The sequence below is a fragment of the Phacochoerus africanus genome, chromosome 12 (genome assembly GCF_016906955.1).
Source record: "Phacochoerus africanus isolate WHEZ1 chromosome 12, ROS_Pafr_v1, whole genome shotgun sequence".
Classification (NCBI taxonomy): domain Eukaryota; kingdom Metazoa; phylum Chordata; class Mammalia; order Artiodactyla; family Suidae; genus Phacochoerus; species Phacochoerus africanus.
In genome coordinates this window covers 2,744,947-2,759,915 of record NC_062555.1, presented here as the reverse complement: position 1 = coordinate 2,759,915, position 14,969 = coordinate 2,744,947, and the positions used below count along the sequence as shown (strand labels likewise).

Genomic DNA, 14,969 nt, shown 5'->3' with positions numbered 1-14,969 from the left:
GACTACTTTAATCCTCATTTGACCACATGGAGATAGTATTATCACCTCCTGTTATAGATCATATCCTGAAGCTCTTTCAAAAGATGCCTCTTTTCTACCTCTACCTATTTTCTCATTATCTTCCTGGAGTGGACATCAGGTTTGTCAACAGTTCTGCACAAATTCCCTGCAAGCCTACTCCATCTTCTGCTTATAAAACTCCCTTTCCTACTTGGAATTTGTTAGAAGGGCTTGGCCCTATGATCCCCTCTCCAGAGGCAGAGACCCATGACCCAGGCCTGAGCAATCTGATCACTTCTTTACCTGAGGTCACATGGATTGGCTCAAGAATCACCAAATGACCAAATACTTGACTAATCTTCTACTTGTTCTTTTTTCTTTTCTTTCTTTCTTTTTCTTTTCTTTTCTTTTCTTTTTTCTTCCTTTTTTTTTCTTTGCTTTTTAGGGCTGCACCTGTGGCATAAAGAAGTTCACAGGCAAGGGGTCAAATCAGAGCTTCAGCTGTCAGCCTACACCACAGCCACAGCAATGCCAGATCTGAGCCATGTCTGTGAGGAACACCATGAATCATGGCAATGCTGGATCCTTAACCCAGTGAGTGAGGCCAAGGTTAAAACCTGCATCCTCATGAATACTAGTTGGGTGGTTACTGTGGAGCCACACTGGGAACCCCCTTGACAAATCTATATCAATTCATATACAAACTCTGGTAACTGTTCCTGGGAAATCAAGGAGTTTCTGTTCTGGTACAGGGGGGTAAGAATCTGAGTGTAGAATCTTGGGTGCAACAGAGGCATAGGTTCAATCTCCAGCTGTGCACAGTAGGTTAAAGGATCTAGCGTTGCTGCAGCTTTCACATAAGTAGCAGCTCCAGCTCAGATTCAATCCCTGGCATGGGAACCTCCATATGCTAGCAATGAGCCATAAAAACAAAACAAAACAAAACAAGGAGTTCCCATTGTGGTCATTGGATTAATAACTCTATGTAATGTCCATGAGGATATAGGTTTGATCCCTGGCCTCCCTCAGTAGGTTAAAGTAGTGGTTTTGTCACAAGCTATGGTGTAGGTCACAGATGCAGCTTGACTCCATGTTGCTGTGCCTATGGTGTAGGCTGGCAGCTGAAGCTCCAACTGACCCCTAGCCAGGGAACTTCCATATGCCACAGGTGTGACCCTAAAAAGAAACAAAATAAAACATGGCCTATTCCCAGAAATGAAACTATTTTATGTTCCTAAATAGACCATTAATTCAGTAAGATTACATTTATACCATACATTTCTTCTACAGCTACAACTTCTAATGCCAAGTTAGGTACATAATAAAAATTCAGTGCTTTACAGTAAGGTGATAACATTCTAGGCTGACAACATTTATCGCATAACAATGATAGATCCTTAATGTTACAATAATGGTAACTCAGTCTAATATAATGAGTAAGGCAGTGAGTTTAAACAAATTCTATCTTAAATCAAAATGATTCCCAGCAGGGAATTTCCATTGTGGCTCAGCAAAATGAATCCAACTAGTATCCATGAGGATGTGCATTCAATCCATAGCCTTGCTCAGGGCATTAAGGATGTGGTGTTGCGGTGAGCTGCAGTGCAGATCACAGATGTGGCTCAAATCTTGCATTGCTGTGGATGTGGTGTATGCTGGCAGCTGTAGCTCTGATTCAACCTTTAGCCTGGGAACTTCTGTATGCTGCACTTGTTGTCCTAAAAAAGCAAAAAAGCAAAATAATTCTCAGCAATCTTTACTTTTTAAAAATAAACACAGTGGGAGGTGGGATCAAGATGGTGGAGGAGTAAGCAGTGGTGCTCACCATTTTCTACAAACACAGAAAAAAATCTACATGTAGAATGATTCAAACAGACAATCTACAGAATGATGGCAGAACTTAAACCACAAGAAAGAGCAAGAAACCCTCCACATAACTGAGTAGAACAAAAGGGGGGAAAAAGAGAGAGAGAGAAGGGAAAAAAAAGGAATCAGGATGGGACTAGCACTCCTGAGAGGGAACTAAGAAAGAAGAAAGGAACCCACACCCTGGGAATCCATCTAACTGACAGGGAAATAAGCCAAGACAGAGGGACCTCAGAGCCTCAGAGAAAAGTACAACAGCTGGACAGTGGGGGAAAAAGCAGAGAGAAAGCCACACAGACCAATGGTATCACTGCCTAGGACACCACAACCTGAGATGCTCAGAAAGGGGCTGGGCACTGAGACTCAGGCTCTGGAGGTCAGTTCTGGGGTGAGGACTAGGGTTGGCTGTGTGGAGACAGCCTAAGAGGGTAAAGAGCAGTGTGCAAAGGGCTAGGGATTGGAGTGCCACACCCAAGGGAACCCAGGAGGAGGTGTCAGAACACAAGAGAAGCAAGGTGTCATTGTTGGGGAGTTTGGGGGGAGGAGAAGCGAGTCACCACAGGAATATCTTTGCACACAAGTGGACTCTCAAAGGGCAGGGTTATGGTTGCAAGGCACCTGTTTGCAATGGGTCGAGATGACAGGCCCTTCTTACATGGGCCATGGGTGGTGGTGCTTCCTGTTCAGGATAACTGCAACTGACCACCTCTTGCATGGTCTACAGTCATCTCAGACTCCAGAGGTGGGCATGGCCCACCACCACTAGGGGTCTGTGAACAAATACCACCTATGGCCACAGTCACCTCAGAGGTCAGCAAACAGGAGGGCACTGCAACTGAAATCACCCATTGTTGTTCTCATGCCCCTGGGAACACACACACCTTACCGCTGCCACTGCCAAATGCTCCAGGTGCCACCTACACCTGCCTGACAGTCACTGACACTTCCAGGGCCCTGCAACTAGGAGCAGCCTGAGCCACCTTCCTATGGGTCTTTGCCATTTTCATGGGCCCAGTAACCAGGCACTGGCTACTAGCCCTGCCCACTGCCTCCATTTCCCTGGAAGCACACAAAGCACCATATCAAGGGGATAACAGCCTGTACACACTAAGAAAGCTAGAGAAAGCATCCAAAAAAGCAGCCCTCATGCCAAAAATAAATAGTAAGCCCTCATAAAATACTCAGGGGTATTCTTGCATATGAATAGCCCTCCAAGTCTACAGTAGTTGTTTTCCCAAAACTCACAGAATAAGGAAAATAGAAGCAAAAGGAAGCAGCTCAGGAACAATTCCCAGTTAAAAGAACAGGAGAATTACCCTGAAGGAGTAAACAGTGAAACAGACCTCTGCAGTCTAACAGACACCGAGTTCAAAAAGACACAGTGAAAATACTGAAGGAATTAAGAGTGAATTATTAAGGAATTAAGAACTGATATAAACAGCAATGCAGACTACTTTAGAAAGGAACTTGAAAATATAAGGAGGAGCCAAGAAAAATGAAAAAGTTCATCTGCAGAGACATGAGCTGAGTTACAGGCACCAAAGAGCAGAATGAATAATGCAGAGGACCAAATTAGTGACTTGGAAGATAGAATATTGGAAACCACCCACCCAATCAGTACAGCACACAGAAATCTAAATGAAAAACCACAAAAGCAATGTATGAGCTCTATGGGATAATATAAAGCAGGACAATCTACACAAAACAGGAATTCCAGAAGGAGAAGAAAAAAAAAATAGTACTGAAAATATATTTGATGAAATTATGGCTGAAAACTTTCAAAATTAAAGGAAACAGACATCAAGTTACAGGAAGCACAGAGGGCTCCAAACAAGTTGAAACCAAACAGTCCCACACCAAGACATAGTCTAATAAAAATGGCAAAAGTTAAAGAGAGGAATCTAAAGGCAGCAAGAGAAAAACAAAGAGTTAATTATAAGGGAACCACCATAATGGTATCAGCTAATTTCTCTGTAGAAACAATACAGGGCAGAAGAGAGTGCCAAGATATATTCAAAGTTCTAAAAAGGAAACATTTGCAGCCTGGAATACTCTATCCAGAAATAATATCATTTAAAATAGAAGGAGAAATAAAGTTTGTCTCTGACGAACAAAAGCTAAGAGTGCAGCAATACTAAACCCATTCTAAAAGAAATACTGAAAGGACTTCTCTAAATAAAAAAGAAGAAAAAATAGGATGGAGGATAACACAATTGGAAAGCAATCACTTAAATAAGCCAGTATACAGCTCTAAAAAGGATTAAAAAAAAAAAGTACTATAAAAGTGACAATATACACAAGGAATAGCCAAAGGACAAACATGAAGATGTTTATAAAGGACTTCAAAATCATAAAATGTGGGGAAGGAAAAAGAAAATTTAGACTCTTTTTTTTTTTTTTTTTTAAGAATGTGTTTGAGCCTATATGACTACCAGGCAAGCGGATATAGTAAGGGGTTAACATTACTGAACAACAGGGCAACTGCAAGTCAAAACCAAACAATACATTCACAAAAACTAAAAAGAAGATGACACAAGCAGACAATAAAAGGAAACCATCTAATCAAAAAAAAAAGGAACAAAGGAAAACATAGAATTAACTGGTAAACAAGGTTTAAAATGGCAATAAATACATATTTATCAATAATTACTTTAAATGTCAATGGACTGAATGCTCCAATCAAAAATACATAGAGTGGCAGACTGAATGAAAAAACCAGAGCCTACAATATGCTGCCTACAAGAGACTCAACTTACGGCAAAGGACACATCTGGTTAGAAAGTGAGTGGTTGGAAAAAGATATTTCATGCAAATGGAAAAAACAGGAAAGCAGGAGTTGCAATACTCCTATCAGACAAAATAGACTTTAAAATGTAGGCCCATAAAGAAAAAGAAGGACACTTTTTATGATAACAGAATCCATTCAAGAAGAGGATATTACACTTGTCAATATATATGCCCCTGATATAGGAGCACCCAGATACATACAACAAATACTAACAGATATAAAAGGAGAAAATGATGGGAATACAATAATAGTAGGAGACTTCTAACACCCCATTCACATCAATGGACAGATCCTCTAGACAGAAAATCAATAAGGCAACAGAAATCCCAGTGACACAATAGAAAAGTTAGACTTAATTGACATCTTCAGGACACTACATCCAAAAAAATCACAATATGCACTCTTTTCAAGTGCACATGGAGCATTTTCAAGGAGTGACTACATCCTGGGGCATAAAACTCACCTCAAAAAATTTAAGAGTATAGAAATTATTGCAAGTATCTTCTCTGACCACAATGGCATGAAACTAGACATAACCACAGGTAAAGAAATGAGAAAAAAAATGACTACATGGAGACTAAACAACATGCTACTAAAAAACCAGTGGGTCAATAAGGAAATCAAAATGGAAGTTAAAAACCCTCTGGACAAATGATAATGAAAACACAACCAATCAAAATCTACATGATGCCACAAAAGCAGTTCTTAGAGGGAAGTTCATAGCAATACGGGCCTTCCTCAAAACAGAAGAAAAAACTCAAGTTGAAAACTTAACCCACCACCTAAATGAATTAGAAAAAGAACAACAAATAAAACCTAAAGTCAGCAGAAGGAAGGAAATCATAAAGACCAGAGAGAAAATCAATACAATAGAGATACAAAAAACAATAGAAAAAATCCATAAAACCAAGAACTGGTTCTTTGAAAGGGTAAACAAAATTGATGCACATCTGGCCAGACTCACTAAGAAGAGAAATAACTCAAACAAAATAAGCAAAGAAAAAGAGAAGTCTCAAAGGATATTGCGGATATCCAAAACCATAAGAGAATACTATCAATTATATGTCAACAAATTTGGCAGCCTGGAATAAATGGAAAACTTTCTCAAGACTTACAGCCTGCCAAAACTCAAGCAAGTAGAAACAGATCAACTGAACAGACCCAATCACTAGAAATGAAATTGAATATGTCATAAAAACACTCCCTACAAAAAAAAGTCCAGGAACAGGTGGCTTCACAGGCAAATTCTACCAAACACAAAAAGAACTTATACCCATCTTCCTTAAACTTTTCCAAAAGGCTGAAGAAGGAACACTCCCAAAGATATGCTATGAAGCCACCATCACCCTAATACCAAAACCAGACAAAGATACCACCAAAAAAGAAAACTATCGCCCAATATCTTTGATGAATATAGATGCAAACATTTTCATCAAAATTTTATCCAACTGAATGCAACAACATATAAAAAAGATCACACACCATGACCAGGTAAGGTTCATCCCAGGTTCACAAGGATGGTTCAACATACACAAATAAATGTCATACACCACATTAACAAAAGAAATGTCAAAAAACCATAGGATCATCTCAATAGATGCAGAAAAAGCATTTGACAAATTCCAATACCCATTTATGATAAAAACTCTTACCAAACCTTAACATAATCAAAGGCATTTATGACAAACCCACAGCCAACATAGTACTCAATGGGAAAAGCTGAGAGCCTTCCCATTCAAATCTGGAACAAGACAAGGATGCCCACTCTCACCAATTTTATTCAACATAGTATTGGAAGTCCTAGCCACAGCAATTAGACAAAAAAGAAAAAGAAAAAAGAAAAGAAATAAAAGGTATCCAGATTCAAAGAGAAGAGGTAAAACTGTCACTCATAGATGACATCATACTATATATGGAAAACCCTAAGGACTCCACAAAAAAACTACTCAAACTGATCACCAAATTCAGCAAAGCAGCAAAACACAAAATCAACATTCAAGAGATCAGTTTCATTTCTGGATACTAACAATGAAATATTAGAAAAGGAACATAAAAATACAATACCATTAAAAATTACACCTCCTAAAAATTAATAAATCTATGAATAAATCTAAGGAGGTGAAAGACATGTGCTGAAAACTATCAAATATTCATCAAAGAAATAAAAAGATGATTCAAAGAAATAGAAAGATATCCATGCCTCTAAATGGGAAGAATTAATACCATAAAATGGCCATACTACCCAAAACAATCTACAGATTCAATGCAATCCCTATCAAAATACCCATGCCATTTTTCACAGAACTAGAACAAACAATCCAAAAGTTTATATGGAACTATAAAAGACCCAGAATTGCCAAAGAAATCTGGGGAACAAAAACCAAGCAGGAGGCATAACTCTCCCAGACTTTAAACCTTTCAAAGCTCCAGTCATCAAGACAGTGTAGTACGTATCCCAAAACAGACATACAGACCAATGGAACAATAGAGAACCCAGAAATAAACCCAGACACCTATGGTCAATTAATCTTCAACAAAGGCAGCAAGAATATTAAAGCAGGAAAAGATAGTCTCTTTACCAAGTAGTGCTGGCAAAACTGGACAGCTGCATGTAAATCGGTGAAACTAGAACACACCCTCACACCATGAACAAAAGTCAACTCAAAATGATTTAAAGACTTAAACATAAGGCAAGCCACCATCAAACTCTGAGAAGAGAACATAGCCAAAACATTCTGTGACATCAACCATACAAATGTTTTCTCATGTGAACCTCCTAAGGCAACAGAAATAAAAACAAAAATAAACCAACTGGACCTAATCAAACTGAAAAGCTTTTTGCACAGCAAATGAAATCATAAAAGAAACAAACAGACAATCTACAGAATGGGAGAAAATAGTTGCAAACCATGCAGCCGACAAGGGATTAATCTCCAAAACATACAAACTATTAATATAACTCAACAGGAAAAAAAAAAGACAAAACCCCACAAACAACCCAACTGAAAAATGGGCAGAAGACCTGACGAGACATTTCTCCAAAGAAGACATATGGATGGCCAACAGGCACAAGTAAAAAGTACTCAACATCACTAAATATTAGAAAAATGCAGATCAAAACTACAGAGAGGGGGAAAAAAAAGCTACAGTGAGGTACCACTTCACATCAGTCAGAATGGCTATCATTAATAAGTCTACAAATAACAAATGCTGGAGAGGGTGTAGAGAAAAGGGAACCCTCCTACCCCGCTGTTGGGAATGTAAATGTGTACAACCACAATGGAAAACAGTATGGAGATACCTCAGAAAACTAAATATAGAACTACTACATGATGCAGAAGTCCCATTCTTGGCCATATATCAAGACAAAACTTTCATTGAAAAAGATACATGTGGAGAATTCATCATGGCTCAGTGGTTAATGAATCTGACTAGGAACCATGAGGTTGCAGGTTTGATCTCTGGCCTCGCTCAGTGGGTTAAGGATCTGGCATTGCCATGAGCTGTGGTGTAGGTCTCAAACATGGCTTGGATCCTGCATTGCTGTGGCTCTGACATAGGCCAGCAGCTACAGCTCCGGTTAGACCCCAAGCCTGGGAACCTCCATATGCCACAGGCACAGCCCTAGAAAAAGACAAAAAAAAAGTCAGAAAGAGAAAGACAAATATCATATGATATCACATATCTGGAATCTAACATATGGCGCAAATGAACCTATCTACAGAAAAGATATATATATATATATATATGACTGGGTCACTTTGCTGTACAGCAGAAATTGAAAGGACATTCTAAATCAACTATAATTTAAAAATTTTAAAAGGAAAAAACAAAAAGAAAAAATTAAACAGTGACTTTCATACATTAAAAATTACAACTATATGTACAATTTAATTAATCAAAAATTTGTGTGTGTGTCTTTTGTCTTTTAGCGCCACACCAAACACATATGGAGGTTCCCAGGCTAGGGGTTTAATCAGAGCTGTAGCTGCTGGCCTATACCATGGCCACAGCAATGCCAGATCTGAGCCTACATCACAGCTCCTGGAAATGCCAGTCTTAACCCACTGAGTGAGGCCAAGGATTGAAACTGCAACCTTATGGTTCCTAGTCAGATTAATTTCCTCTGCACTATGACAGGAACTCCTTAATTTAAACTTTTTTTTTTTAAATTTTCCCACTGTACAGCAAGGGGGTCAAGTTATCCTTACATGTATACATTACAATTACATTTATTCCCCACCCTTTGTTCTGCTGCAACATGAGTATCTAGACAAAGATCTCAATGCTATTCAGCAGGCTCTCCTGGTAAAGCTATTCTAAATCATATATGATAACCCCAAGCACCTTATCCCTCCTACTCCCTCCCTTTCCCGTTGGGCAGCCACAAGGCTATTCTCCAAGTCCATGATTTTCTTTTCTAAGGAGATGTTCATTTGTGCTGGATATTAGATTCCAGTTGTAAGTGATATCATATGCTATTTGTCTTTGTCTTTCTGGCTCATTTCACTCAGGATGAGATTCTCTAGTTCCATCCATGTTGCTGCAAATGGCATTATGTCATTCTTTTCTATGGCTGAGTAGTATTCCATTGTGTACATATACCACCTCTTCCGAATCCAATCATCTGTCGATGGACATTTGGGTTGTTTCCATGTCCTGGCTATTGTGAAGAGTGCTGCAATGAACATGCGGGTGCACGTGTCTCTTTTAAGGAGCGTTTTGTCCGGAAATATGCCCAAGAGTGGGATTGTGGGGTCATATGGAAGCTCTATCGATAGATTTCTAAGGTATCTCCAAACTGTTCTCCATAGTGGCTGTACCAGTTGACATTCACACCAACAGTGCAGGAGGGTTCCCTTTTTTCCACAGCCCTTCCAGCACTTGTTAATTGTGGACTTATTAATGATGGCCATTCTGACTGGTGTGAGGTGATATCTCATGGTAGTTTGGATTTGCATTTCTCTTATAATCAGGGATGTTGAGCATTTTTTCATGTGTTTGCTGGCCATCTGTATATCTTCTTTGGAGAAATGTCTATTCAGGTCTTTTGCCCATTTTTCCATTGGGTGATTGCCTTTCTTGCTGTGGAGGTGTATAAGTTGCTTGGATATTCTAGAGATTAAGCCCTTGTCAGTTGCATCATTTGAAACTATTTTCTCCCATTCTGAAAGTTGTCTTTTTGTTTTCTTTTGGGTTTCCTTTGCTGTGCAAAAGCTTTTCAGTTTGATGAGGTCCCATGGGTTTATTTTTGCTCTAATTTCTATTGCCTTGGGAGACTGACCTGAGAAAATCTTCATGAGGTTGATGTCAGAGAGTGTTTTGCCTATGTTTTCTTCTAGGAGTTTGAAGGTGTCCTGTCGTATAATTAAGTCTTTCAGCTGTTTTGAGTTTATTTTTGTGCTTGGTGTGAGGCTGTGTTCTAGTTTCATTGCTTTGCATGCAGCTGTCCAGGTTTCCCAGCAATGCTTGCTGAATAGAATTTCTTTTTCCCATTTGATGTTCTTGCCTCCCTTGTCAAAGAGTAATTGACCATAGGTGTCAGGGTTTATGTCCGGGTTCTGTATTCTGTTCCATTGGTCTGGCTGTCTGTTTTGATACCAGTACCACACTGTTTTGATGACTGTGGCTTTGTAGTATTTCTTGAAGTCTGGGAGAGTTATGCCTCCTGCTTGGTTTTTGTTTCTCAGGATTGCTTAGGTGATTCTGGGTCTTTTGTTGTTCCATATAAATGTTTGGATTGTTTGTTCTAGTTCTGTGAACAATGTCCTGGGTAATTTGATAGGGATTGCATTGAATCTGTAGATTGCTTTGGGTAGTATGGCCATTTTTACAATATTGATTTTCCCAATCCAGGAACATGGAATATCTTCCATTTCTTTACATCTTCTTTGCTTTATTTGATTAAAGTTTTATAGTTCTCGGCATATAGGTCCTTTACCTCCTTGGTCAGGTGTATTCCGAGGTATTTGATTTTGTGAGGTGCAATTTTAAAAGGTATTGTATTTTTGTATTCCTTTTCTAATATTTCATTGCTGGTATACAGAAATGCAACTGACTTCTGAATGTTAATCTTATATCCTGCTACTTTGCTGAATTGATCAATCAGTTCAAGTAGTTTTGGGATTGAGTCCTCAGGGTTTCTGTGTATCGTATCATGTCGTCTGCATACAGTGACAGTTTTATCTTTTCCTTCCTATATCGATGCCTTTTATTTCTTTTGTTTGTCTAATTGTTGTGGCTAGTACTTCCAAAACTATGTTGAAGAGCAGTGGTGAGAGTGGGCATCCCTGTCTTGTTCCAGATTGGAGTGAGAAGGCTTTCAGTTTTTCCCCATTGAGGATTATATTTGCTGTGGGTTTATCATAAATGGCTTTGATTATATTCAGGAATGTTCCCTCTATACCCACTTTGGTGAGGGTCTTGATCATTTGTGGATGTTGGACTTTGTCAAATGCTTTTTCTGCATCTATTGAGATGATCAAATGAGTTTTGACTTTACTTTTTTTAATGTGGTGTATGATGCTGATTGATTTGCATATGTTGAACCATCCTTGTGAAGCTGGGATGAACCCTACCTGGTCATGATGTATGATTGTTTTGATATGTTGTTGGATTCAGTTGGCTAAGATTTTGTTGAGAATTTTTGCATCTATATTCCTCAAAGATATTGTGTGATAGGTTTCTTTTTTGGTGGTATCTCTGTCTGGTTTTGGAATGAGGGTGATGGTGGCATCACAGAATGTCTTTGGGAATGTTCCTTCTTCTTCAACCTTTTGAAAGAGTTTAAGGAGGATGGGCACCAATTCCTCTTTATATGTTTGATAGAATTCACCTGTGAAGCCATCTGGTCCTGGCCTTTTATTTGTAGGGAGTGATTTTATGACCTCTTCAATTTCATTTCTAGTGATCGGTCTGTTCAGTTGGTCTGTTTCTACTTGATTCAGTTTTGGCAGGCTGTAAGATTCTAGAAAATTGTCCATTTCTTCCAGATTTTCAAACTTGTTGCCGTATAGTTGTTCATAGTATTCTCTTATGGTTTTTTGCATTTCTGCTGAATCCATTGTGATTTCTCCTTTTTCATTTATAATTTTGGTCATTTGGGTTCTTTCTCTCCTCTTTTTAGTGAGTCTGGGCCGGGGTTTGTCAATTTTTTGACCTTTTCAAAGAACCAGCTCTTGGTTTTATTCATTTTCTCTATTGTTTTTTGAGTCTCTATTTTATTGATTTCTTCTTTGATCTTTATAATTCCCTTCCTTCTGCTGACTTTAGGCCTTTTTTGTTCTTCTTTTTCTAATTCATTTAGCTGGACGGTTAAGTTGTCCATTTGGGATCTTTCTTCTTTTGTGAGAAAGGCCTGTATTGCTATAAATTTCCCTCTGAGCACTGCTTTCACAGCATCCCATAGATTTTGAGCGGTTGTGTCTTCGTTATCATTTGTTTCAAGGTAGTTTTTAATTTCCTTCTTGATTTCCTCATTGACCCATTGGTGTTTTAGTAGCATGTTGTTTAGTCTCCATGTAGTAGGTTTTTTCTCTTTCCTTTTCCCATGGTTGATTTCTAATTTCATGGCATTGTGGTCAGAGAAGATACTTGAGATAATTTCTATGCTCCTAAATTTATTGAGATTAGCTTTGTGTCCCAATATGTGGTCGATTCTTGAGAATGTTCCATGAGCATTTGAGAAGAAGGTGTATTCTGCTTTTTTGGGATGTAGTGTCCTGAAGATATCAATTAAGTCTACCTTTTTCTATTGTTTCCGTTAGGATCTCTGTTGCTTTATTGGTTTTCTGTCTAGAGGATCTGTCCATTGATGTGAGGGGGGTATTAATGTCTCCTACTATGATTGTATTCTCATCATATGTTCCTTTATGTCTGTTAATATTTGTTGTATGTATCAGGGTGCTCCTATATTTGGGGCATATATGTTGACGATAGTAACATCCTCTCCTTGGATGGATCCCTTAATCATTCAGTAGTGTCCTTCTTTGTCTTTCTTTATGTCTTTTGTTTTAAAGTCTATTTTATCTGATATGAGTATTGCAACTCCTGCTTTCCTGTCATGTCTATTGGCGTGAAATATTTTCCCCACTCTTTCACTTTCAGTCTATATGTATACTTTGTCCTGAGGTGAGTTTCTGGAGGGCAGCATATTGAAGGTTTTTGCCTTTTATCCACTCAGCCACTGTGTGTCTTTTGATTGGAGCATTCAGTCCATTGACATTAAAGTTGATAATTGATAGATGATTATTTATTGCCATTTTGAACCTCATGTTCCAGTTGATTCTATGGTTCTCCATTCTTCTTTTTTTTTTCTTTTTCTTTTTTTTTTTTTTTGGTTGAATGGTCTCCTGTTATTATCTGCTTGAGTGAATTTTTTTCTCATTTTTTTCAAATGCAATATTTGGTTTTGGCTTATGTTTGCCCTGTTTTTTAAGTTTGCTGACCCCTTCCTATAATTGTGTGTTTTAGCCTGATGGTCCTGTAGGTTCAAACACTTCATTACTATATTCAAATTAAGAAGAGAAACATACAAACCAATAAAATGGTCTCTTTATTTCCTAACATCCCTTGCCCACATGTTGTGATTTTGATGATTTTTTTCTTTGTAATTTTATTTTTTTTGAAATATGTTCGTGATTAAATTTGTATGTTGGCTTATTTAAGTGACTGCTCTCTGATTGTGGATTCCTCAGTCCTAGTTCTTCTTTTTTTTTCTTTTTCTTCCCTTTCTTTCCTTCCTTTCTTTTTGGTTGAGAGAAGCCCTTTCAGTATTTCTTTTAGCCTGGATTTGTATTGCTGTATTCTTTTAGCTTTTTTTGTTTGAAAAGTTTTTATTTCTCCTATTTTAAATGATATTCTTGCTGGATAGGGTATTCTAGGTTGCATATTCTTTTCCTTTTAGCACTTTAAATATCTCTTGCCATTCCCTCCTGGACTGTAGTGTTTCTGTAGAGAAATCAGCCAATAATCTTATGGGGGTTCCCTTGTAGGTAACATTCTGATTTTCTCTTGCTGCCTTTAGGATCCTCTCTTTATCACTAACATTTGCCATTTTTATTATAACGTGTCTTGGTATGGGTCTATTTGTGTTCAACTTTTTTGGGGCCCTCTGTGCTTCCTGTATCCTGAACTCAGTATCCTTTAGATTTGGGAAGTTTCCAGTGATAATTTCTTCAAATATATTTTCCATTCCTTTATCTTTTTCTACTCCTTCTGGTATTCCTATGATGTGTAGTTTGGCCCACTTTATATTATCCCATAGGTCTCATATTGCTTTCATGTTTTTTGATTTGGTTTTCTGTCTGCTGACCTGATTGGGTGATTTCCATTATTCTATCTTCCACATCACTGATTTGTTCTTCTGCATTATTTATTCTGGTTTTTACTGCCCTTTGTTCAGTTTGTATCTCTGCAAATGAATGTTCTAGTTTTTCTTGGTTCCTCCTTATATTTTCTAGTTCCTTTCTGAGGGTGTCTGCATTACTGTTCATATCTTCTCTTAATTCCTTCAGTATTTTCACTATTTCTCTTTTGAACTCCAGGTCTGTCAGACTGCGGAGATCTGTTTCATTGTTGACTGTTTTAGGTGAGTTCTCCTGTTGGTGTTAACTGGGGGTGGTTTCTCAGCTTCTTCATCTTGCTTATTGTTTTCTTTTTCCAGGTGGAGTTTACTCTCTCTGGCTGGGCAGTGTTTGCCTTGTCACTGCTGTGGAATGTTTCCTGAGGCCTGGCATTGTTGGTTAGTCTTCGTTGAGGCAGTGTGGCTTTTCTGGAGTGTTGTTGGGGCTAACAGGATCTCTTTGAAGCAAAGGAGGACTTCCTGAGGCCAGACAGGACTGGGAGGTCCACACCGTGATGGTAGCAGATTTCGCTCAGCCAGGCAGATCTTGCTCTGGTGTTTTAAGTCTGTGTGGTTCCTCAGGATTGTGGCACCCCCCCATGGCCTGGAGCAGCTATCTGGGTCACTGAGAACCCAAGGGTCTCCTCCCCAGGGAAGCCTGACTCAGAAGGACTGTCTGAGAATGTTGGCAGATCTTATTGGTTTTCTGTCTAGAGGATCTGTCCATTGATGTGAGGGGGGTATTAATGTCTCCTACTATGATTGTATTCTCATCATATGTTCCTTTATGTCTGTTAATATTTGTTGTATGTATCAGGGTGCTCCTATATTTGGGGCATATATGTTGACGATAGTAACATCCTCTCCTTGGATGGATCCCTTAATCATTCAGTAGTGTCCTTCTTTGTCTTTCTTTATGTCTTTTGTTTTAAAGTCTATTTTATCTGATATGAGTATTGCAACTCCTGCTTT

At 38.5% G+C, this 14,969-nt stretch overlaps 1 pseudogene; it reads right to left on the bottom strand.

Annotated features, from left to right (window-relative positions):
* The window catches only part of LOC125113006 (saccharopine dehydrogenase-like oxidoreductase), an 86,067-nt pseudogene that overhangs the window by 60,785 nt on the left and 10,313 nt on the right, over positions 1-14,969 (bottom strand).